The following is a 23,972-nucleotide window of genomic DNA, read 5'->3' as shown; positions in this document are numbered from 1 at the left end:
GTACCCCTGAGACTGAGTGTGTGTCCCTTGACTTCTCAGCAGGTTTCAGTACCATCTATCATAGTATCTTATGGGCCCCATCACAGGGATGAGTCTTAGGCTGATTTTACACTGCCTTATATCCCTGGATCTGATATCAAATTATCTGCTTTGACCTGGATTATATGAGTCTACCCTGCCAGATAATCTGGGATAATCAGATAATCTGGGATCAGACCCTGGGATATAGGGCAGTGTAGATCCAGCCTAAGATGTGATGTGGCCCACAAGATACCATGATAGATGGTATTGAAAGCTGTTGAGAGGACATGGGACACACCCTGTCACCTTCTCAGTGAAGGTAGTTCATTGAAGCATATGAACACCAAATATACATTTTTAATGCTGCAGAAAAAAATCCAATAAATTAGGAAGAAGAGGAAAACTTACATTCATTTGGTCCTTTCTCATAATTCGGTGATTAGAAGTGTTTTCTCTAACACTTGGCCTCTCTTTCCTTATTTGAACACATGGTTTGTTCGTCTTGAAAATCCAAGTGTATGACTTCACATTTAAGGAACAACAGTGAATAAATCTGCAGTCCTAACATTTGCAGAATGGGACTTTCAACATTCTATAATTACTGCTCTCCCCGACAATTTTCAAGGTTAATCAACTAAATTTTGAATTATCTGAGACTTCCTGTGGTCAGCCATCTGGCTTAGATGAGCAAGGAAGAAGGTTTGTTTTCATATTAATTAGTCTTCTCCTTCTGAGTCTCCTGAAGGACTTTGCAATTAGATTTTAGAGAAAGATAAATGTTAAGTTATTTGGTTAAAGCCGTCTCTTGACTAAAAAAAGTCAGCATTAGAAAATTGTGAACACTTTTGTCCAAAAAGAGAGAAAATCTGTTTCTATATAACTTACCCTCCTCCTGAATATATGAACTATGTTTTTTTTAAATTTAACTGAGGAATCCTTAATTAGGAATTTCTTAAACATCTAATCTTATTTTTCACAAATATGTTAAATGTAATAATTTCCTTAAGTTTGTGAGAATATCTCTAGCCAACACACATTTTGGTTCCTCAAATGTTAGCCCTGTTTCTGTGTATATTTGACCTGCTGGTTCCAAAGATGGCACCAGTTTTCCCCTATCGGCTCTATTTTTTGAGATACAAAATATATGCTGTCTACCAGTTGCCATCTTCTCGTCCATAGAAAAAATGATAACTATATCTAAGAAACTAGAGCTGATGCAGTCTATCCAATGCATTTTTAAATCAGTGCCCACAATAACCCCAGGAACAGGCCTAAAACCCAAGGAGCTCGTCCAGACAGTACCTATATCCCAGGAGCTTCCACAGCAAACAGGAGGATGGCCAGACGCCATTCCCTGTAAACATGGAAACAATTGCTACAAGTGGCAAAAAATGCAAAGATTTTCAGGTGCAGGAATATCCTGGTCCTAAGCCGAAAATCTGCATCTTTGAATGTCTGTATGTCCCTGCACTTATAAATCACGGGATTTTTTATCTGGGTTTGTTTCCAGATTTTAGATGTTTTGTTCCTGATTGGTCCGTTCCTAAAGAGAAGATGACAGTTGAGTAGAACATGAAAACTTTGCATGTTAAAAACTTCATGAAACGTGTGAAGGACACGTTTTTTTCTGGCAAGGGCAAAGTTGTGGCCCCTTAGTCAGCGTTGTACATTTTTTCACAATAACAGCAATCAGGAACCCAGGAACAACACCCTGTCTGCATAGATGGCCCTGAAGCTTATATATCCCAGGAATGGAACATACAATGATTCACATCTTTGCTTCTTGAGGTTCTTTTTTTTTTTTTTAAACTCCTTAATTCAATCATTAAATGACTAATTTACTTAATGACTTCTATAGGAAAATCAGTTTCTTAAAAAGAATGGTCTCAATGACAAAAGAGCCTTGGCTAACAATTGTGTTATTCCAAATGGTAAAAAAAAAAACCAGCAAAACTTTGTGTCTATTTTTTACATAGATTCTGAACTGCAGCCTGATAATGGAGAAATTTGTCAGTTTCACATGTGCCAAATCAGCATGCCTAACACCTACCACCAACACAGAAATTGTGCCAGTCACTGTGTTGATGAGCACTAGTTGAAATGTACCAGCAAAATCCATAATAATTACCAGAAATATGTTACTGATACTAGTGTTTCTCCTTAATGTACTTATGGGTACATTTTTGTCTTAAAGTAATAATTTAAGGTATTATCACAGGTAATATAATTAATAATATTAGTAAATATTAGAAATTACTAATGATAAAGCAATTAATTTATAAACACACACATACATACTTTATATATGTACAAACATAACCTTAGTTGCATCATATAGAAAACTAGCTTTAGAAAACTTCCATATGCAACTTAACATGCATATACATATCTATGATGGCCTAATGCAGAGGTTCACAAACTTTATAAACAGTGGGCCAGGTCACAGCCCCTCAAACTGTAGGAGGGCCAGATTATAATATATAAAAAAATCATGAATGAATTCCTATGCACACTGCACATATCTTATTTGTAGTGCAAAAACTCTTAAAAACAATACAATAATTAAAAATGAAGAACAATTTTAACAAATATATACTTATTAGTATTTCAATGGGAAGTGCTTTTGGCTGATGAGATAGGATTGTTGTTGTTGATGTGTGCTTTCAAGTCATTTCAGATGTAGATTGACCCTGAGCCAGAGCAGGGTAAATGACTTGGAGGGCTGTATTTGGCCCTCGGGCCTTAGTTTGAGGACCCCTGGCCTAATGTGATATTTCCTATTTTCTTTGAACTCTAATGATAGCAACTTGTCAAGCAATCTGAAATAATAGACAGAGGCAGAGGTAGCCAAATGTAAAGTGCATTGCGGAAGTCCAGCTATTAGCTTACCAGCTTGTGAACTGCCGTTTTCCTCCGATTCTAGGAAAAGGCACAGCTGGCATATCAGCTGAAGCTGGTAGTAAGCACTCTTGACCGTCGCATCTACCTGAACTAACATTTGGAGAGATGAATCCAGGAGCACTCCCAAGCTGTGAACACAGTCTTTCAGGGGAAGTGTTACCTCATCCAAAACTGGTTAGTACATCTCCATCCCTAGCTCAGGAACTTAATGGCAAGCACCTTTGTTTGTCCAGATTTTGTTTCAGTTTGTTTCCTCATACAGCCAATTTCCTCCTCCAGGCATTCATTCCGAGAAGACGTGCTATCCTTAGCTAGAACTTTTTGGGAGGCATGGAGAAATATATTTTGGTGTGATGCCTCCAGATGATTTCTCCCAGCAGTGTCTTGTAAATGTTAAAAAGCATTGGGGATAGAATGGTACCTTGTGGGATGCCATATAACAGCTCCTTTTTTTGAGGCGTTGCTATCCCCAAACATCACCATCTGGAACTTGTCTGAGAGGTATGACGACTGCAGCACAGTGTCTCTAATTCCCACCCTCCAGGTGTTCCAGAAGGATACCATGGGTGATGGTATCAAAAGCCTCTGAGAGCTCTAGAAGCACCAGCAGGGATGCACATATTTTTTCCGTGTTAAGACGGAGATCATCACTAAGGTGACCATAAGAAATATAATTAAAATTTAAATAGTTTGCATTATATTTTTCACTATTTCAGTGAGACATGAGATCAGTAGCATAATAACTGTTTTGGGATGCTTCTGTTTCTAAGCCTGCTATTTTGGCATTCCTTCTTCTTCCTGTAACCTTCCCTGTTCATGGGTTTCTCTGTTGTTGCTTCTCTTTCACTCCAATATTGAACCATAGGGATTTTGAAAGAGGGGTACGGATTGCTGAAGTGACAATATTAAATTCTCTGTCATGGCTAATTTGCTGGCTAAGGGCTTCTCAGAGCATACAAACTAAAGCTGCCAGCCAAACTTTCCCTCTCCTTCAAAAATAAAGAAAAGCACCTGTCATGGGGCCAAAAGACATTTATTGTTCCCAAGGCCAAATCTGCTGTTAGTCTTCAGAGAGCTGCTGACAAAAGTTAACTTGAAATGTTTTTTGAAAGAAGACAGGGACATCTCTCTGGAGATATTCCTGGTAATTCAAAGATGATAGAGCCACAGCAGTAACTATTGAACAGTAGCTTTAATTTGGCCTCAAATCAAACAGTGATGCTGTAAGATGCTCACCTTATAGCAGAAGGGAAATCTTTGAAGCAAGGACACAATTTAGTGCAAGAATGTAATGTCCAGGGCTTAGAGCAACAACACCGACAAAACACAGTGAGAAAGCTGTGCTATCATGAGACCAAAGAAGAGATTCAATATATGAATGTCTACTTCTTCCAGTAGAGGACAAAACCATTATTTGCTCAGTTCTGTGTGTTTGTTCAAGTATATAAATATGGAAATTCATGTTAACTTGTATTAAGTCTGGGCATTTTTTTCTTTAAAAAATATTGAGTGTGATACTAATTAAACATTCTGGAAAATTACCCCTTTAAGATAATTAAGTGCAGTTTTATATCCATGAATCAGTTACTGTGTACAGATATTTAACCTAAAATTACATGTAGAGTTTTATCGTTCTCTTTTAGAGAGTAAAGACAACAGCAAGGAATGATATTTTTCTCTCCTCTCAGTGGCTGCTAACAATTAAGGTTGGAATCCTACAAATAAAATAAAAATGAAGTGGAGAACATCCAGTGGAGCTCATGCATGAAGGGATACCTGTCACAGGATACTAGCAATGTGCTCTTATTACATTGCATGATAAGATATTTTGAGACCATAACATATCAGACATTTTAATAATAAAACGTTACTGCATAGCTTGATCTTTTAAACATGCAATCCCATCCACACTTTCTGGGAATTAAATCACTGAAGTCAGTGTTCCTTTTTTGATAAAAGTAAAAATAAAAGCAACCAACAAATTACAGTTAATTAAATTGAAAAAGCAATACATTTATTCCTTATAACACTATAACAGTGCAACTTAGGAGTGACATCACAAAGAAGTTAAATTAATTATAAGTAATTTATTTGTAACAAATAACTTCCAATTAGGAGCCCCCAGTGGTGCAGTGGATTAAACAGCTGATCTGCTGAACTTGCTGACCAAAAGGTCTGCTGTTCAAATCCAGAGAGCAGGGTGAGCTCCCGCTGTTATCCCCAGCTTCTGCCAATGTAGCAATTTAAAAACATGCAAATGTAAGTAGATCAATAGGTATTGTGTCTGGGGGAAGATAATGGCACTCCATGCAGTCATGCCGGCAGGGGCGGCTCAACCATTACGCAAAGTAAGCATCCTCAGTATAGTTGATTTTGCCCAGGGGCGCTCTTGAGGCGCTGTTGGGGAAAAATAGACCTTGACATATGCGAGTTGTAGTTCCTGGGATGTATAGTTCATCTAAAATCAAAGAGCATTCTGAACTCCACCAATGATGGAATTGAACCAAATATGGCACACAGAACTTCCATGACAAACAGAAAATATATATCAGTGATTGGTTGGGGGGGGGGGCGCCAAAATACGGTTTGCTTACCATTGAAAATTACCTAGGGCTGCCTCTGCATGCCGACCACATGACCTTAGAGGCGTCTATGGACAATGCCAGCTCTTTGGCTTAGAAATGGAGATGAGCACCACTCCCCAGACTTAATGTCAAGGTCTAGACTTAATGTCAAGGGGGAACCTTTACCTTTAACTTCCAATTCAAGTGTATTCTTAAAAAGGAAGCAAATTATTTTTAACAAAACACAAAATCAGAAAACACAGTCTTTGTTATATTATGAAATTTATTATACTGTATATGGCTGCAAAGCTATTAGTCTAATCAGGCCTGTAGCCAGGATTTCGATTCGGGGGGGGGGGGTGAGTTTTTTTTCAGGGGGGGTTTTGTGGGAGGGTGAGTTTCGGGGAGGGGGGGCTGAGTCTGAGTGAAAGAGGGTCTACCCTAGCAAAACTTTTGTATCATTACCCCAATACCCCCATGCATATGGGATATATTGGGTATGGTGATCAGATCATGATATGAATAAGCATAACAGTTTAAATAATGCACCAGTAAGGCCTTTTCGCAAACCACCATGAGAATTTTTTTGGGGGGGGGGTGAAGCCCCTCAACACCCCCCCCCCCCCGGCTACATGCCTGAGTCCAATAATAGTGAAGCCCTTCTGCATGAAATAAAAGAGCAATACAGACACACACTGGATCTTCCAATGGGTTTTTAGGACTTGAGAAAGGTCAAGGGAAGACTGTGAATATCAATTTATAGAGATGAGTTCCCCAGGAATTTGTATCAGTGGCATCTCCAATTGATTTGATTTTAATCCCAGCAAAAGGAATATTACCAGCTACTTTCTGTATTAAAAATGCAGGCATACTTTGGTTGGATTTACAATGAGTGTTGTTATTGCAGCAAGACCTTTAACTGCCCAACAAAAAGGCACAGAATACATTAAACTAGGACGTGAAGTTCACAAGCTTCATCTTCAGGCAAATGTGGTTTTTTAAAAAAGCATAGAGAAATCAATACAGAATAGAGATCACACCTCTTCTTGACCCTAAGAGGATTGGGAATAAAAAGATGATAAAGACAATCCATCTCCATTGGCACACAAAAAGTTTATTCCTTTGATAACTGGGTCTATCTTGTCATGTGGGAGGCTAGAAGCCACTGAATATGCAAGGTCATTTAATAATTTGGAGAAAAAGTCAGCAGTATTTCTGTATCTTTGCCAAAACATTTGAATGAATAAAATTACAGTACCTACTGAAAGAAAGAAATATTGCAGATAACAGACAACTGGAGAAAAAACTCTTCCACTGAAGAGTCCTATAGTTGCCCTTTGAAACATTTCATACTTTCGATGCCAATAGATACTGTAGTGCTTTCTAGAATTTAATGCTTATGCTTAAGTTCTGAAAATGTCTAGAGAAATTACCTCCTTGGGGGCTCTGATGTGTTGGTGCTTTGCCAAGCCTGGTGTTTTATGCTCGCACTGCTACTAATCAGACCACTTTGTCTCTCTCGTGCATGTGGTGGAGGCTTGGGTCAGAGCGAGTTGCTATTTATGGACTTGCGTGCCGTCTGGAAATTCTGTAGGAGAGATACTGTAGGAACTCTTTGCATTAGTGAAAGGAAGGCAGAGGCAGGTGTCTCCATTTGTGGTCAAGAGGTGGCTGTGGATAGAACAGTGATATATGGTTGAGCAGTATCAGCCAGTTTAAAGAAACGTCTGGTGGCCTACTCTGTCTTGAAAAGCTTATTTCAAGTAATCCTAGTTGGATTGATCTGGAGCATGCAGGGTCATAGCTAAACAGTTAAGTAGAAATGTCTTTTCTTGGATTGTCAGAAACAAGAATTTTTTAAAAGGAAAATGAATATCAATTGAAATAGGTAAACCTGTCATTTTATAGACAGGATCCTTCATTAATCAGTTGCATAATTTGTAGTAAATTTATGAGTTGTATGCATTTTCTATCTTTTCTGTGTAAAAGAATAATGTTGACCACTTTGAAACAGAAAGTTGTGCAGCAAATTTTAAGACCTTTCCTAATACGATTTTATTGCAACCATGATTTTGTTATTAACATTTATACTTAGATCTTTTAAAAAATGCAACATGTGTTGGGACCATAAAGTGCAATCCTGTCCTCTATATGGCTCCAGAATAGGTATTCACAGTCAATTATGGACCTACTGCCAAGACTTTGCCCTTGGAAGGCAGCCATACTTGGCCATGAGTGATCGCCTATGATGATGTATGATATTCACTCACATTTTCTTTAATATTATGTCATAGGGTATAATAATGTAGATAAACTTTACATAGGGAGTGCATGAGTCAGATGATAGGGGCAATTTTAGGCTAGATTTTTCTAAAACCATTTTGTACACTCCCAGAATTCACAAGATTGTGGGAAATTTGTCAAAAGGTGCTTTGTATGGCTGAGCAGGGGCGGCTCAACACATTAAGCAAAGTAAGCCTTTGCAGTATAGTTGATTTTGCCCAGGGGCGCTCTTGAGGCGCTTTTGGGGGAAAATAGACCTTGACAAATGCGAGTTGTATTTACTGAGATGTATAGTTCACCTAAAATCAAAGAGCATTCTGAATTCCACCAATGATGGAATTGAACCAAATATGGCACACAGAACTCCCACGACGAACAGAAAATATATATCAGTGATTGGTTGGGGGGGGGGGGGGCAAAATACTGTTTGCTTACCATTGAAAATTATCTAGGGCCACCTCTGTGGCTGAGAAACATGTTTTGTTCACAGAGGGATTAGAAGACACAGCTGAATAAAATCACAGATTATCTGCTTTGAACTATGGCAGTGTGGACTCAGATCAAAACAGATATTGTGGGGTTTTCTGCCTTTAAATTCTGGGTTATATTGCTGTGTGGAAGGGACCTCAGTATGCTAAACAAGTGGTGTCATTGTGGTGCCTCCTGCCTAGTGCACGGTATTTCGTGCATATTGGAGGTTTGCTGACCCAACTCTACTTAACCTGTGGAGGCTTTTTTTTTCTTTGTTATGTAGATATTTACACTATTTCTATTATGGTTAGTTTGTCATTGGCATATTTCCTGGTATGTTGAGGCCATGTTTGTCACTTCTGTATTTTCTGTGTCGTATGAGTTCTTCCCCCACTCCTATATCAGTATGTATTGGATACCTTTTTGATCAAGGTAGTAGGGATTTATTTCCTCTCTGAGTTTACAGTCTGTATTTTTATGAATTATGCATGTATTTTTGTCCTATAGTTCACCAGCCCATCATGAATAAAATTGGCATGTAGAGGATTACATTTTGAACAAAACTACTCTTCTTATTTAAGGTTCATTCCTAGGTTACTTTAAGGAGGTAGTAAATTGAGTTTCTTGAGTGTCCATTAACAAACTCGTGTGACCTCTTTTAAGACAAATATGATTAGTCCTTCAGGCAGAGTTCTGCATTCTTTTACAACGCATAGATACACTGCATGCATGTTTCCTCTCTGAATCGTTGATAGAATAATTTTCTGCTGTTAGAAGGCTGTCTTCTAACAATGAGTATATATCTATGGTTAGATAAAGTGATCCCTTTGTGCAGCATGCATTAGCAAGTGAAACGCTCTCGGATGAAAGGATGTTATCAAGATTAAAGCCTGTTATCAGGATGCTGCGTGCTACTGCAGTTCTAAATCTGCACTCTCTGTAAACAATTACAAACAATTGGCTTTGGCTATGGGAGATTCTTGGACTGTAGATATACTAAAGTAAGGTCATCAACATATTTCTCTCTGGTTGTTTTATTGTATGTGCCATTATTCTACTTTACAGGTGAGGAGAAGTGAGGCCTTTCTTGACTTTGAGATTAAGCTCATTCTGAGTCCTGAGTTCATTAGAACAGTCTGCGAGAAAAAATCATGTTAAATTTAAGAGGAATGAGTAGGACTCTTCTAAAAACTGTACATTTTACAAACATAGAAATAAATGAATTACAATTTGCTGTATTACCTCTTGAACTTGCCTACTTTTCAGTTAACAACTAATATATATTTACATTAACTATCAGTATATATCAGGTGTTGTAGACTGTAGTGTAGAAAACAGAACTGGCAAAATGAACATTCCTTACCTTAAAAAACACTATTAATTTCATGGCATTGCCATAAATTGACAGGGTTTTTAATGGTGTCAGATGCAAATTGAGAATACTGCAAGTTGCTTCTGGTGTGAGAGAATTAGTCGTCTACAGAGACATTGCTCAGGGGACGCCCAGATGTGTTACCATCCTGTGGGAGACTTTTCTCATGTCCCTTCATGGGAAGCTGGGGCTGACAGATGGGAACTCACCCCATTTCGCAGATTCGAACCACCGACCTTCAGATCTTCAGGTCAGCGGTTCAGCCGGCATAGGGCTTAACCCATTGCACTACTGCGGCTCCCTACAGTTGACTTGAAAGCATACATACATATACACACGACATTTCATAATGAAGGCAGCCCATAAAAAGGAGAAAATCAGCATTTGTGTTAGTAAGAGAAACAAACCATTATCAGGTGTAGTGTTGGTATTAATGTATTAAAAAGTACCCATTGGATTCTTAATACAAAATAAAAACAAAAGGAATGCGATCATAATTGTTCTACATTCTCTCTCCTATATTTTTATTTGGAACATGGGATTGAAGGAGTTGCATTAACAGAGTGTACTCTTCTCCTTCGAGTCTCTTTGAGTATTTTATGGTTTGAAAATATCATTTCCCCTATTTTAGATCATGTTTTTGTTTTTCAGTTGTGGGAAACTCAGGCATGTCATAGCTGAAAATGGAGCACTGAACATTCACAAAGCTCTGCCAGAAATGCAAAGAAGCTCACTCTTGACAGTTCCTGTCAAGTCCTAGGCAAGACATACTAATAACAGTTGAAACATTTTCAAAGAGAATCCTTAATTGAATTACGATATATTGGTTTGAAAAATAAAGTGGAAAAGGAAAGAGGTCCATTTGACTTTCATAGTTTTCTAGCAGAGATTTGCTTAACGACAAGAGTATGCAAGGCACCATCATGCAATCAATAATTATTTGAACTACTTAAAATGAAACAGTGAATCATAGATGCAGGGTGCTAATTCTTTGTTGTACTGAGGTATTTTCATCTTTGGATGCTGTGTATCTTTCAGCTGATCAAAATCTGCAGGACAAAGCTCCCACTGCTTGATCTATAGCTGACTTCACTAGTGATCTTCATCTTTTCCTTTGAGGAATCAGTTCTTGTCATCAGTGCCCTTGAACTTATTGAGGTGTTCAGAACTGTTGGGAGTGCATCGTGAAGGCCTGTGTGATATTGATATATCGTCACAATGGAGTTGCAGCTGCATTCTAACAGTTTTAAAATCCTTTTGGATTTCTGAGCACTTTTTTTTTCAAAAGGGTAATCCAGGAGGATGCCTGTAAAAACCCTAAAGGCACCAGATCCTGTCTGATCTTGGAAGCTTAGCAGGGTCAGCCTTGCAATCCTATAACATGAAGCTGTATGAGGAATTTAAATGTTGATATGTGAAGTTACAAACATACAGATATGCTGAACTTTTTTAAAAATGGCGACAATACACTTGTTAGGCATGGATCATTCAGTAACCACGTACCAACTTGACCTCGCATCCCACTCTCAATTCCACCCAGATCCCGATTTTTTAAAAATAGTTTCCCCCCAAAAAAACCACAGTTTAAAAACCAAAACAGAATTGTACTATTACTTTCCTTGATCTAGTTAACATTATCCTGTTAAGATTTTACCTAAACATTAGGAAGAACTTTCTGATGGTAAGATCAGTTTTACAGTGGAATATGCTGTAAGAGAGGCAGGATTTGATTGTGCATTACTGTATGGCATGAGGGTTGCATTGATTGCGTATTTCTGCATGGCATCAGGTGTGGACTAAATGGTCCTTGTGGTTTCTTCCAATTTTTTGATTCCATGATCTTTTACCAAAAGTGAAACTGAGTAAGACCACAGAAATAAAGTCTTATTAAGAGCATCCCATCCCATCCCATACCATACCATGGATGTTTATATTAGAACATCCTAGCAGATTTACTCTGTTCTGCTTATAACTTAAAATAATAATAATAATAATAATCCTCATCATCATCATCTTTATTTGTACCCTGCCACCATCTCCCCAAGGGGACTTGGGGCGGCTTACAGAAGCACTCCAAGTGCCACATGCAGACAACAATACATAAGTTTAAATACAATGACATAAGTATAATAACAATGCATAAATATCACATTAATAAAATTATAAAAAATTGAAAATTATAAAAGTCCTAAAATGCAGAGGGATCTAATTGATTCATTTAAAAAAACCCTCCCTATTTCATACTCATTCCTGTACACATGTAGGAATAATAATAGTATAGGTGGTACCAGTGGTAACTGGCACACTGGTTGCTGTGCCAGTAGAGCTCAGCCGGCATTTGGAAACAATAAACATTAACAAAATCACAATCTGTCAACTGCAAAAGGCCACCTTACTTGGATCTGCGTGCATCATTTGAAAATACATCACATGTTCCTAAATGCTTGGGCAGTGTTAGACTTGTGATTTTGTGATACGAAATCCAGCATATATATCTTGTTTGCTATAACATACTGAGTTTTTTATGTCAGTAAAACAACGACAACAAATTTTTATTTCTAATCCGCCCTCTCTCCTCAAAGGGACTTATATATATATGTCCCACCTCTCATTTTTCTTTAGACTTGTGTCTTTCTCTGTATTATTAGCCTCCATTCTTGTCTCCATGCATTTCCTTCTTCATAAATGCTTCATCCATTTATCAGCCTTATTCCTTCTACATACAATTCATCACGATTATGTGATGATTTTATAACAATTTCTCCCAAAATATTTTAAGCAAATAAGGGCTCAGTGAAAAGTTAGATACACAGATAGTATACTATGTTGCCACCTCCGTTTGCATAGAGAGAAAATACAGGCTGGAAGATAATGTCAAATAATAACGTTATATTTAAATTCATTCAACATCTTTTATGGCTTTACTGTGGCAGGAAATTGAGGAGCTTTATCTTACAATTTCTGTGCCTTTTGGAAAATGTGTGGATTTATAGGAGCTTAAAACTACCATTTTAAAAAAAGTTTTTAAATCTTAAGATACTGCTTTCAGGATTTTTTTTTTTTTGTATGAAACAGCTGTCTATTCCTTGTTCTCTGTTTTAGTGGGATTATTATTTACATTAGTTGTAATGCACCAACTACTAGTCAACTGTTCCTGATGAGGCATTTTTCTAAGATACGTGTGCGCCAGTGAGATAAAGGTGCAGAGCAATTTTCTTGCTTGACAGATAAAGATGATTTTCAGTATGGTGCCCTAGCCACTCTTTTTCATACCAATGCAATAGACAGGTGGACTGTATGCTGTACTGGTAGGAAGTGAGTTCTCTCGTAGTCTCTGAGAAATATTTTTAAAATTAAGAAACTGTTATTCCATCAAACTCTGTGAACATTCTGGGGGGAAAGGATGCTTTATACTTCATGATAAGAAAAACAGTCAATCTTATTATATTAACCTGCAGGCTTACATACGTTATAGTTACCATTGAAACTGATTACAGTTAAGATAGTTGGACCTGATTTTTGCAGTTCTTTGGGGTCAACTCAGAGATTAAATCCAACACGTGTAGCCAAAATCAAACTATATTGAACTTAATAGATGGCAAGTATTTCCTTGTCTGAACTTCTACATTACTGAGAATTTGTATTTTATTGTAGTTGGTTCTTGCTGTTATAAAACTTTATTTGAGATGATAAAAGTGAAGGCTTCCATTCTGTACCAGGATTTGTTTTCCATGAAAATATTCCTTTTAATTCATACAATTTTGTATAGCATAATAGTTATGGAATTGAACTGTTCAAGCCAAACTGAACTATTCAACCAAAAGTGATACAGACAAACAAAGTTTTTATGACACCACACATAGATTCTGGCACCACACATAGAATTTCCACAGATTTGTTTTGGAATAATTTATTATGATAAATATATTGCAATTTGACCTGGAATGAAAATAGGTTTTAATATTCTAATTAATATTTTGGCAATAATCAAAGTTCTCAAATTTAAAATACTAGTCATATGATCAAATTACACCTTCCCTATCCAAACTGGCCATGAGAGTCTCCTATCTGTCTCAATACCACTAAACCTTGATCAGATTTCTGACCCACTCTTAGGGCACAGTGTGCCACCCAGATCTTTATTATTTGTGCTCACTATGTGAGGGATTCACTGACTATAGACTTTCAACTTCTATAGGTTCTGAATGTCCTAAGGAAACCTATAATCTCTCACATCCCATGATTATTGGTGGTAGTGTTTTTCTGACTTCACTTCTTCAGTCAGAATGCTGGTCATCCTTTGAGCTATTTTGTATCTTCTACTATATTTCAGGGAGCGAGGTCCCAGACCAGGATCCCCTCTGACTTTAAACACCACACAGTTGAGTTAAAATAGCAAGTAGTTTATTGTAGGTAAGGAAATCAAAGCAATAAAAAGTAATCCAGAGTAAAAAAGGTAAATCCAATTGATTAGGAAGAAAAATAAGCAATTAGCCAAAGAGAAATAGTCCAAAGAAGTAAATGAAACTAGAGGCTTGATTTCAAAGGCAAAATAACAGCAAAGGCACTTAAAGCAGTATAAAACAAAGACAAAGTTCCAGGAACTTGGCATGAAGAACTTATCATGAATCCAACGTTGCTTTGTTTGAAGATTCAGTACTTGGCACTTATATCCCTACTTTGTTTCCCAAACAGCTAAGAATGGATTTTCCTTAACTTTGGTTTTACTTCTAACTTCTGCTTTAATCTGGCTGAGCACCTTAATTTCTGATTTGTTTGTCTTTGCTGGCTAAAAGCACTTCTTCTGTTTAAGGCTTTATTAAAATCTGCACCTGGAGATAACTGACCAGGGGACTGCAGCACAGAGTCTTTCCCAGGCTCAAGAACTTGAGAATCCCTTTGCAGCAATACTGGCCTCTAACCCATCAATTGAACTGCATTCAGGCCGCACATCTCTAAAACCAGGCCCAGGAAATAGACCATCATCCCCATTCCCTTCAGGAACATCTTCATGGACAGCATCCCCATTCCCATCAGAGGAATCAACTTGAACATGAGCAACATTGTCATTCCCATCATTCCCATCATCCAAAGCAACCTGATCATTAGACACAACATAGTCATTCCCATCATCCAAAGCAACCTGATCATTAGACACAATCACAGGCTGAACAGGCTGACATACAACATCACCTTTACGTCCATTAGCCATGATATTGCACTAACCAGTTCAATGTTAACGGCCTCTTTCCTTCACTCATCCCAGAATACAACAATGAGGAGACCTTTTAAAGGCATCAGCATACTAACAACATCAAGTAGTGGCCCTGACCCTTAACCTCTTGACATTTTACTTCTTTACTTCTGGGTAGAGTAGTCACAGCCCTCCAACTTTATCACACGCAACTGCTTAGGCTCTTGAACACATGCAGATGCTGCCTTAAGAGGGCAGTTTTGCCTTCAAATTCCACTTGACATGCACTACAACTACTGCGTGAGCTTCCTAATCACTCATTCATATGAAGTACAAAGACCACAAATGAGAAGAACAGGTTACTTTTTTTGTGTGGTCATCTGTACATTCACACAACCTTCCCTTCTCTCTTTTGCAGGTCCAGCATCTTTTACTATTATCAAAACGGTTTTAAATGGTGTATTTTAATAGATTAATGTTTTTAATGTTTATGTATGCGTATATGAATTCTTGTCCCAGCATTGAATGTTTGCTGTATATATGCTGTGCTCCGCCCTGAGTCCCCTTCAGGGTGAGAAGAGTGGAATATAAATGTTTTAAATAAATAAATAAACTGGGGAGGGACAGTTTGGTATGAAGGAACATGTGTTCCTGGCAGAAAATCTTGTAAAACCTGTGATCTCATCTTTCAAATAGCTTTTCAGTGTATAATAAAACGATTACATTTCATTACCGATATGAATGGTTATATTTGATCCTAAAAATTAGATTCTATGGGATTGACTTTAAATGCAGTAATGGAGCACACATGCCATCAGAAGGAACTACTCTGCCTGCAAATTCCGCCTTGAGTCCCCCCAGGGAGATAGGGGTATAAATAAAGTAAATAACAATAAAAATAATTCCACCCAGTACAGACATCTAAAGAATCAGAAAATGAACCAAAAGAAAGTTATACTTTGGATTTGAACCAAAGTGAAAGGCCTGAACAAACTTGATTGCTTCTTGAAATGTATACCAGTTTTTGTTTTGTTTCTGTATATACATTGAGTACAGAGTATAGATTTAACTACAGTTCACAACTAGTACCAATCTTCCTGTAGATGTAAGCATTTTTTCTGTTTGGTTGTTTTGGTCAATCTTTATTTTAAAATGGCAAGCCAATTGTGAACTCTGCAGTGTTCAATTTATCAGGGTAATGCATTTTATTGTTATTGAAAGGAGAATACATTTGAAAACTGATTTTCCATGAGCCAGCATAAATTGTGAGTTGATGCTTAATATTATATGTCTGCATTCAAAATGCATTCAGCTAAAAGAGAACCTTCATACTGATGTGATTGTGCTGGTGCCTGTCAGGAGGTGTGAAGGGAATTTAACTTCCAGGAATCGTTGACAAGTTAAAATAACAACAGTAAAATCCTATGCTCCAGGGGCATTGAGTCTGTATCTACTGAAACAGAAATCATATGCAGAAAATATTTGTACATGCATAGTGTTTTCCAGCTGTTTTGTGCCTGTATAATGCAGATCAGCAATCACGTACACTTATACCCAAGCATGTTTAATTAAAATTGGTATGATTCACTTGCTGGTGTTTTTGTACAAAATTGTGACCAAAAAAAGGAAGCTGCCTTCCACATTCTATTCAAGGTCTTGTGTATGGGTTGAACCAGACAAATATGTGTTCATCTCTAATATGTTAAGCAAAATGTCAGAGAAATCCTGGCTCTTGTTCTCATTGTTCAATTTCTAAAATTATGGTGGCAGTACTTGGCATAGAACTAATGCATGACAATACTACTATAAAGGTGCACTTAAGGCTGCTGTAACTGATGTAACCCTTTAGTTTTATTTAGGCTTCCCGATAGGCAATTGAATCATACAGAATTTGATTTCCTGGAGATCTCCTGTTTCTTCAGAGGCACTGGACATAGGCATATGTCATCCACACTTTCTTAAATAGGCACATCCCCCCCCCCCCATCCCATTGCACTTAGGCAAGGAGTTGTACAGTCAGCCCTCTGCATTCACAGGACTTAGGGGCACATGACCACTGCAAACATTGAGAAACCATGAGTAAAATATGCTGTTCTTTTACTTGATCAGTTTTACAGATTTGATTAAAATGTTTTCTAGGTTGTTTTCGGGGTCTTTCAGTGCAACTAGGACCTAGATAACATTTTAATCAAATCTGTGACTTTCAAACCCATAAATATAGAGATCCAACTATATTCCATAGTATGCTGTGGAGGAGGTAACTACAAATGTCTCCATTCAAGTTGTATTTTGTCTATTGGGAAGGCAGAATAGAAGCTCATAGTGAGAGGATGCATATGCAAAGCAGATGCATATGACACATTTTCAGGTCTCATATGCATCTGCTTTGTGCGTACAGTTACTTTGACATACTGTGAAATTTGATATAGTACAGTATTTTGTGAAACCCTGGATGCTCACATATAGGAAGAAAGACTTGCTAGCAATTAATAAAAAGGTTGTGGCAAGTAATACAAGAAATATGTTGTATTGCGATTTACATATTTTTCTTAAGCCAAGAGTGCTGGTATAGAACCACTTTTTAAAATCAACGTCTGTAGCAAAAATGGCCTTGAACAGTTTTCATACAGCAGCAGTTAAATGATCACCAGGGTAACAGTAAGTACTTGGATGTGGAGGCCCTTGGAAGGATAAATTAAACACAGAAGAAGCATTGCAGGCTGCTGTCCTTCATGAAATAGATAATCTCAACCAAACCATATAACTGTTTACAATTTTTGACTAAGCTTTGTGTGATGCCATTGTACTAATTTCATATACCTTATATACATGTGCATTAATCAACCTCATGTATAAGTCCTCACCTGCTCTTGGTTTTCTGCAGCTGGCTTGCTTGTATCTTCAAATAATATGGTGTGAAGGAAGCAGTGGAGAATAAGCAGGCCAGCCAGGTAGTGAATAGTCCATCCAGTGCGAACCTACCCCGCTTTTCTCATCCTGCCCAGACATTCAAAAAGGCCAGAAACCGGTAGATTTTTGGCATACCTTTTTTACTTCTACACAAGTATAAACGATATAAACCTAGAACCTAATCCCCAAAAGGCAGGCCCCTTGATTGAGTTGTTTCTAGCAATACATCTTCTGTTGCTAGCAACGACAATCTCATCTTTCTAATTCAACATTTGTGCAGTAGGTAGAGAGTTTGGGGGGAGCAAATGGAAGTTTACTACTGAGTCAATTAGTTATTGGCTTGGGAAAGTTATCATGTGGTATACTAACTTTCTTGGATTGTAGTCACGATAGCAGCATAATGATTGTAGAAGACAATGCACGCTGAAAGATTTTGTGGATGTTGATAATAGTTCTCAGTTGTCCATTTTTTCACAAGAGGTATATACTGGGGTTGCAGGAGAAAACCTGATCCTTGTGGAACTGTTTTGAACTGACAGCTGCTTGCAGACAGTTTTAGATATATGTGGATGCACTTGCTATCTATATCTTTCAAATGACCTGCACTGGCATGTATGTACTTCCCCCACCCTCTCTATCATGCCAGACTGCTGAGAGAGAGAGTGAGAAAGAAAGAGAGAGACTTGGCAGTTGTCATTCATTATTTCTGCTGCTGAGTATGGAGTTGGGAATTTTGTGCTAAAGGCACCTCACAAATATCTTTCCCTAATTCTAAGCTGAGAGAATTTGTGGTAAGCACCCTATCTGGGCAGTTATTCTTATGTGTGTGTTTGGAATACTAATTGGACAACCACATCTGTTTTATGTAGTATAATACTAGTCCTCTTCAGTGTATTTGTTCAGAATTGTATTGGTCTTGGATGTACCTTAGAGATAATGTGCTTTGGCAGCATTTCTTATACTTTCAAAATTGAATTCAGCATTTAAAATCTTGTTTCATCTGAAAGGAACAGAGCAAGGTTAGATTAGATGATCTTTGTTTAGGGGTTTGTTGCGTGAAATATGTTATATTCTATGTAAAGACCAATTGGGAGTTGTTTTCATTTTTAGAACTTTCTTTTAAAGATACATTGTTGGCAAGATTTCTTCTGCTGAATTTGCCGTTTGTTTCAAGGAGGTATGGCTCTGAAGAGAGACATTATCTTCAAAAGCAGGGTAAAAAGGTTGACTAAAATGTGTAATTAAAATATGTGGTGAGAATGCTTCTGTTTGGATTATAATGGGAGTGAAACAGCTGCATAGCTCAGGCTCTCCCATGTGATACTGGAGTACTCACATTCCACTGGAAGAACAGCTTTTGGCCAGGCAAGCGCACACAACTTGTACACTATCTAGAAGTAGTGAAGAAGAATATCCCCACTCTCCACCCAAAAAAATGTTTAGCATGAGGTATAAAAGCTGCCCCCACCTCAATATTTTTTAAAATACTTTATTAAGGGAATCAATGAAATATGAACACCCAGTAGCAAGCTATTTTACAAATTTAGAGTGGAAAATCAGAAATTAATTGTTTGTGTTTTAACTGCAGAAGTTTCACCTTTGTGATCTGATTGGATCACTGCATGTTGTGGGACTAATGAGTTCAAGGACAGCATTAGGTATATTTATGAGGGTTGTTTTGTGGTTTTATATTTTAGTGTAGCAAATTGAAGTTGGGAATGGCTCCTTTTCTATACATGTGATCTCTGGTTCTGTCTCCATTTGTGTGTTTTATAGTTTACAAAAACTATAAAGGTCTGCTTGCAAGACAAGAGATATAAGGGAAAAGGGTGTGTGTGCAAAAATGAAGCAAAGAATGAAAATGTGCACATTTACTTAATGACAACTTTTAGCTCAAAAAGTGTCAAAATGCACATTGTCCTCAGCATGAGTCTTGTGAAACAGTCAAGACATCTCCGTATCAATGTTTGCACATTGAAAGAAGTGGGTGGGGTTAGAAGAACGTTTGGGATAGGCAGACAGAAAAACTGATAGCTCAACTGTAGCTGTAAGGAACTATGGTGTGTTTCACTTCTGTAAGGCTTCTTCACCAGGCTTTTGGGAAAGTGTGAAAGCTCCATGGCTTTTTCCCCCTGAGTCAAAGTTGGCTTGAAAAAGAGCCCATGTTGGCTTTTATGTTGTTTAACAAGATAATACATATAGGTAGAAATGTTAAAATGAGATGCATATTGTATTGTCGAAGGCTTTCATGGCTGGAATCACTAGGATGTTGTAGGTTTTTTCGGGCTGTATGGCCATGTTCTAGAGGTATTCTCTCCTGACGTTTTGCCTGCATCTATGGCAAGCATCCTCAGAGGTTGTGAGGACCTCACAACCGCTGAGGATGCTTGCCATAGATGCAGGCAAAACGTCAAGAGAGAATGCCTCTAGAACATGGCCATACAACCCGAAAAAACCTACAACAACCCAGAGATGCATATTTTAACCACACAGTTTCCCTTTAAAAAGTGTGTGCTGATTTCATCAGCCTTACTTTGCTTACTTCATAAGTCTTAAAGATTCAAAATATTAAACTATTTTGTTCTCACAAATAATTTCATTTCCTCCCATTCTGTGAAGAAAATAAATACTTTTGCACAATTCTCACCAGGGATTTATACATCCTAAATTTTTTTGTTTTGTGCAGAAAGGCATATTATGTCTGTGGGACTGGAGATGTTTTAACACTGTCACCCATTCCCTGATAGCCACATGGGTTGTTTGCACAAGATTTGTTTTCTGTGCAAAAAAGCATTCTTGAATAAAATCTATGCATAAAATAGCAGTCTTGTACAACAAAAATTATTCAACTATTTTTTTGTGTAAGATTACTGGATTTTGTGCAAAAATGTGCAAAATTATTATATTGTAAGATTTTGTTGTACAATATTATTTTGTTTACATAAAAGAACATTCTTGTGCAAAAACTCATTGGAAAAATCAGCAATTTTATTCATTATTCTCATACAAAAATACATGTATTTTTGTACAGAACAGTTTCCCAAAATTGGATTCACAAATGCTGCATGACAACTGCACACACTTCTTACCATTGTATTATTCTTCCTAATTGGATTTCTTGAGTGTTGGGAGACCCATTTTTCAGCCAGAAAACAAAAATTATTTTTGTCTTTCCTGTTTCTACTTCAGGTACAAAGTTTATTTTATAAAAAAATTAAACTATTTTTGAAATCAATCCCAAGGGCTTTCTCTCTGGGTGCCCGTCCAGACAGGTGCCCGTCCAGGGCCTTTACTGCAGGAACTCCCGCAATAAAGAGGGGCTGTCCAAACAACATTCTGAACAGTCCCATATTAATTCGCTACAAACCAGGAAAAACCTGGTTTGTAGCAAATTAATTTGATAGTGGATTTATTCCATGGCTTCTTGGAAGGCGCAGGATAAACCCACTATCTCCAGTGTCTGAACTACAGTCCAGACATCATTCCCACAGTTTACCAGGCTAAATAAGCCCAGCAAACTGTGGGAATACCCAATCCCCTCCCCACAAGCCCCCAGACTCTTTTGAAAATAAAAAAAACTTATCAGGCCTGCAGTCCCCCCCCCCCCCCGAGCAGCTCTCCTGGCGCGTAAAAATGATGCACCAGGAGAGCGCAGGGAGGGGGAGAAGGAAAATCCCCCCCAACTCTCCTGGCATGTTATTTGTACGCGCTGGGAGAGCTGCTCCAGGGGGGAAACTGGAGGCCTGGTAAGATTTTTTTACTTTTCAAACGGTTTTGGGGGTTTGGGGGAAGGGGGGGGGGTAGGGCCTCCACACGTTTTCTCAGGCTAGTCCCGAGAGAATGTGTGGACAGCACACCGCAGAAAGCACGCGTTTTCTGGGGTGGGTGTGGACAGCCCCCCCAGAAACATCCACGTTATTTTAACGCAGATGCTGTCTGGATCTGGCCTGGGATGTTTTACTCACCATGAACAATCTCCCGTACATACTCCTGTTAATGACACCAAAACAAGCACATCTCTGTTTGTAGTAACAGCACTTCTACAAGCTAAATCTATAACATTTGGTCTTTTTCACTATTAAAAATACAAGCACCTTCTCCTTTTTCCTGCAGCCACTGTAGGCATCAGTGAATCGTAACCATTTGTGTTATTAGTCAGAAGGAGATGCACATGAGGGCAACATTAGTGCCGAAACTGACCTTTCTTTAGGGTCCAGAAGGATATACACAATTCAAGAAGTGAATTAACTCTAGAGACACAGCACATTTTAGGCTAATGTGCATCTTATTCCTTTTCACTTGGACTGGATGTAGGGGATCCCACCCTCTCAGTTTTCAGCCATAATTGGATTTGCAGAGTACTGATCCAGCCATCTCCAGCTTTGTTGAAGTAATTTTTTTTAAACCCATACAACTGAAGTATAGTATTTCAAAGATATTAGAAGGTTATTCATGGCCTCTGTAAGTGGAAAATCCAGAACAAAGCACGTCTGCCTTTCAGCGTTGTAAGGATAAGTTTGGGCCAACATCCCTAAGTTGTACTAACTGCCAAGCAGCTTGATCATTTCCTTGCCAGGCGAGCTTCCTTCCTGAGATCCTGCCGCTAGGAGAGACCCCCTTTCTGCTCTTCTGCTATGCAGGTGCCTGTTTAGCCGTACATTCCATCCTAGCTCACTTCCTGTTCCAAGCTGGGCTAGTGTCCTATTTCAGTAATCGGGGAAGCAATTCTAGTACACAGAACTATTTGAGCACTTGGGTATCTTCTCATGACAGGAATGAGAGCCAGGAGGGTATTATTAGAAAAGTGTTTGGCATGGCAGAGTGAGGAGTGTACTTTCTAGACAGATTTGTACCCTGGCCAAAGGAATTCAAGGGCTGGTCAATTTGCATACGAGAAGGAAAAGAGATTGAAGAAATGGTAAACCTTTGGCAAACCCATGAATTTCATTAAGGTTTTCATAGACAAGGAATCCTCAGAGGTGGTTTTGCCAGTTAGTTCTTCTGAAACTGAACCTGGCAGTGGTGGCCTCCCATTTAGGTATTAACAAGGATTAACCCAGCATAGCTTCCAAAATCTGGTGTCTTTAGGATAGTTAGACCCTGCACTCACAAATCACAATAAATCTCCACGATATGCTCCAGCATCACCTCCCTTCTTCACTCCCCACCTTACCTCAGTGGCTTCTTGGCCCACAGCATGGAAATATAATGATTCTTTGGCAAGGCCACCAAGAGAGATGGGGAAGAGATGAGAAATCCCACTATTCTTTTTGTGAGCTTTTAAAAAAATTCTATTATTTTTTTAGATATTAGAATATTTATTATCGAAGGCTTTCATGGTTGGAATCACTGGGGTTTTGTAGGTTTTTCAGGCTATATGGCCATGTTCTAGAGACATTATCTCCTGACGTTTCGTCTGCATCTATGGTCTGACCTCACAACCTCTGAGGATCCTTACCATAGATGCATGCAAAAAGTCAGGGGAGAATGCTTCTAGAACATGGCCATATAGCCCGAGAAACCTACAAAAACCCAGAATATTTATTCTCATTTTCAATCTGCAGTCAGTTGAATGTGAAAATTCAAAATCTACAGGTAAAAACTTGGCTCTTCGAGCAAGCATTCGGAACCCCGGAGTAAACAGACAAACTAGAGTTGGAAATTGACCCAGGAACAGCCAAGACAATGTAACGGATGAAGATTTGAACAGAGGACATCGTTTCTTTTTAAATTGTTATTATGCACTGTCGTTTATGTTTAATTGCACTTAATGTTTTTGCTTTATCAATGTATGTATTTTGTTTCGGCATTGAATTGTGCCGACTGTGTATACCGCCCTGAGTCGCCTTCGGGCTGAAATGGGCAGGATAGAAATAATGTAAATAGATAAATAAATAAATAAATAAATACAGGTAGGGAGGGCTCACTGTATACACCATTTGATGGGTTTGGATAATGTACAGGCAGTCCCCAAGTTACGAACAAGAGAGGTTCTGTAGATTTGTTCTTAAGCTGAATTTATATGTAAGTCAGAATAGGTACATTTTTAAGTGGAACTCTAGATAAAGGTATAGATATAGATACGTATAAGCTTTGGATAGTATAGGAAAGGGTTATCACCACTGTGTTTTTTGGTTTGCTGTCTGTGTCCCTGTTCAGAAGTTTTCACTTCAGTTTCTGACTGTGTGATAATTGGATTTTGGAAAAAAGGCTTGTCGTAGAAACAAGGCTTGATGATGACGCTTCAGTGGAGATT

General features: G+C 38.2%; 1 protein-coding gene across 5 annotated transcripts in view; it reads left to right on the top strand.

Moving 5' to 3' along the window:
• SPTB (spectrin beta, erythrocytic) overlaps positions 1-23,972 on the top strand; it is a 123,438-nt gene that overhangs the window by 13,934 nt on the left and 85,532 nt on the right. Inside the window, exon 1 of one of the 5 annotated variants that reach the window (XM_067461096.1) lies at positions 18,375-18,507. The exons of the other annotated variants lie outside the window; for them this stretch is intronic. The gene's annotated coding sequence lies outside the window, so the exon portion shown is untranslated. Of the gene's footprint in view, positions 1-18,374; positions 18,508-23,972 lie in introns of those variants that run through there. 5 annotated transcript variants of the gene reach the window in all.

The sequence above is a fragment of the Anolis sagrei genome, chromosome 1 (genome assembly GCF_037176765.1).
Source record: "Anolis sagrei isolate rAnoSag1 chromosome 1, rAnoSag1.mat, whole genome shotgun sequence".
Lineage (NCBI taxonomy): Eukaryota > Metazoa > Chordata > Lepidosauria > Squamata > Dactyloidae > Anolis > Anolis sagrei.
The sequence above is the reverse complement of the archived record's forward strand: the minus strand, read 5'-3'. Positions and strand labels throughout refer to the sequence as shown.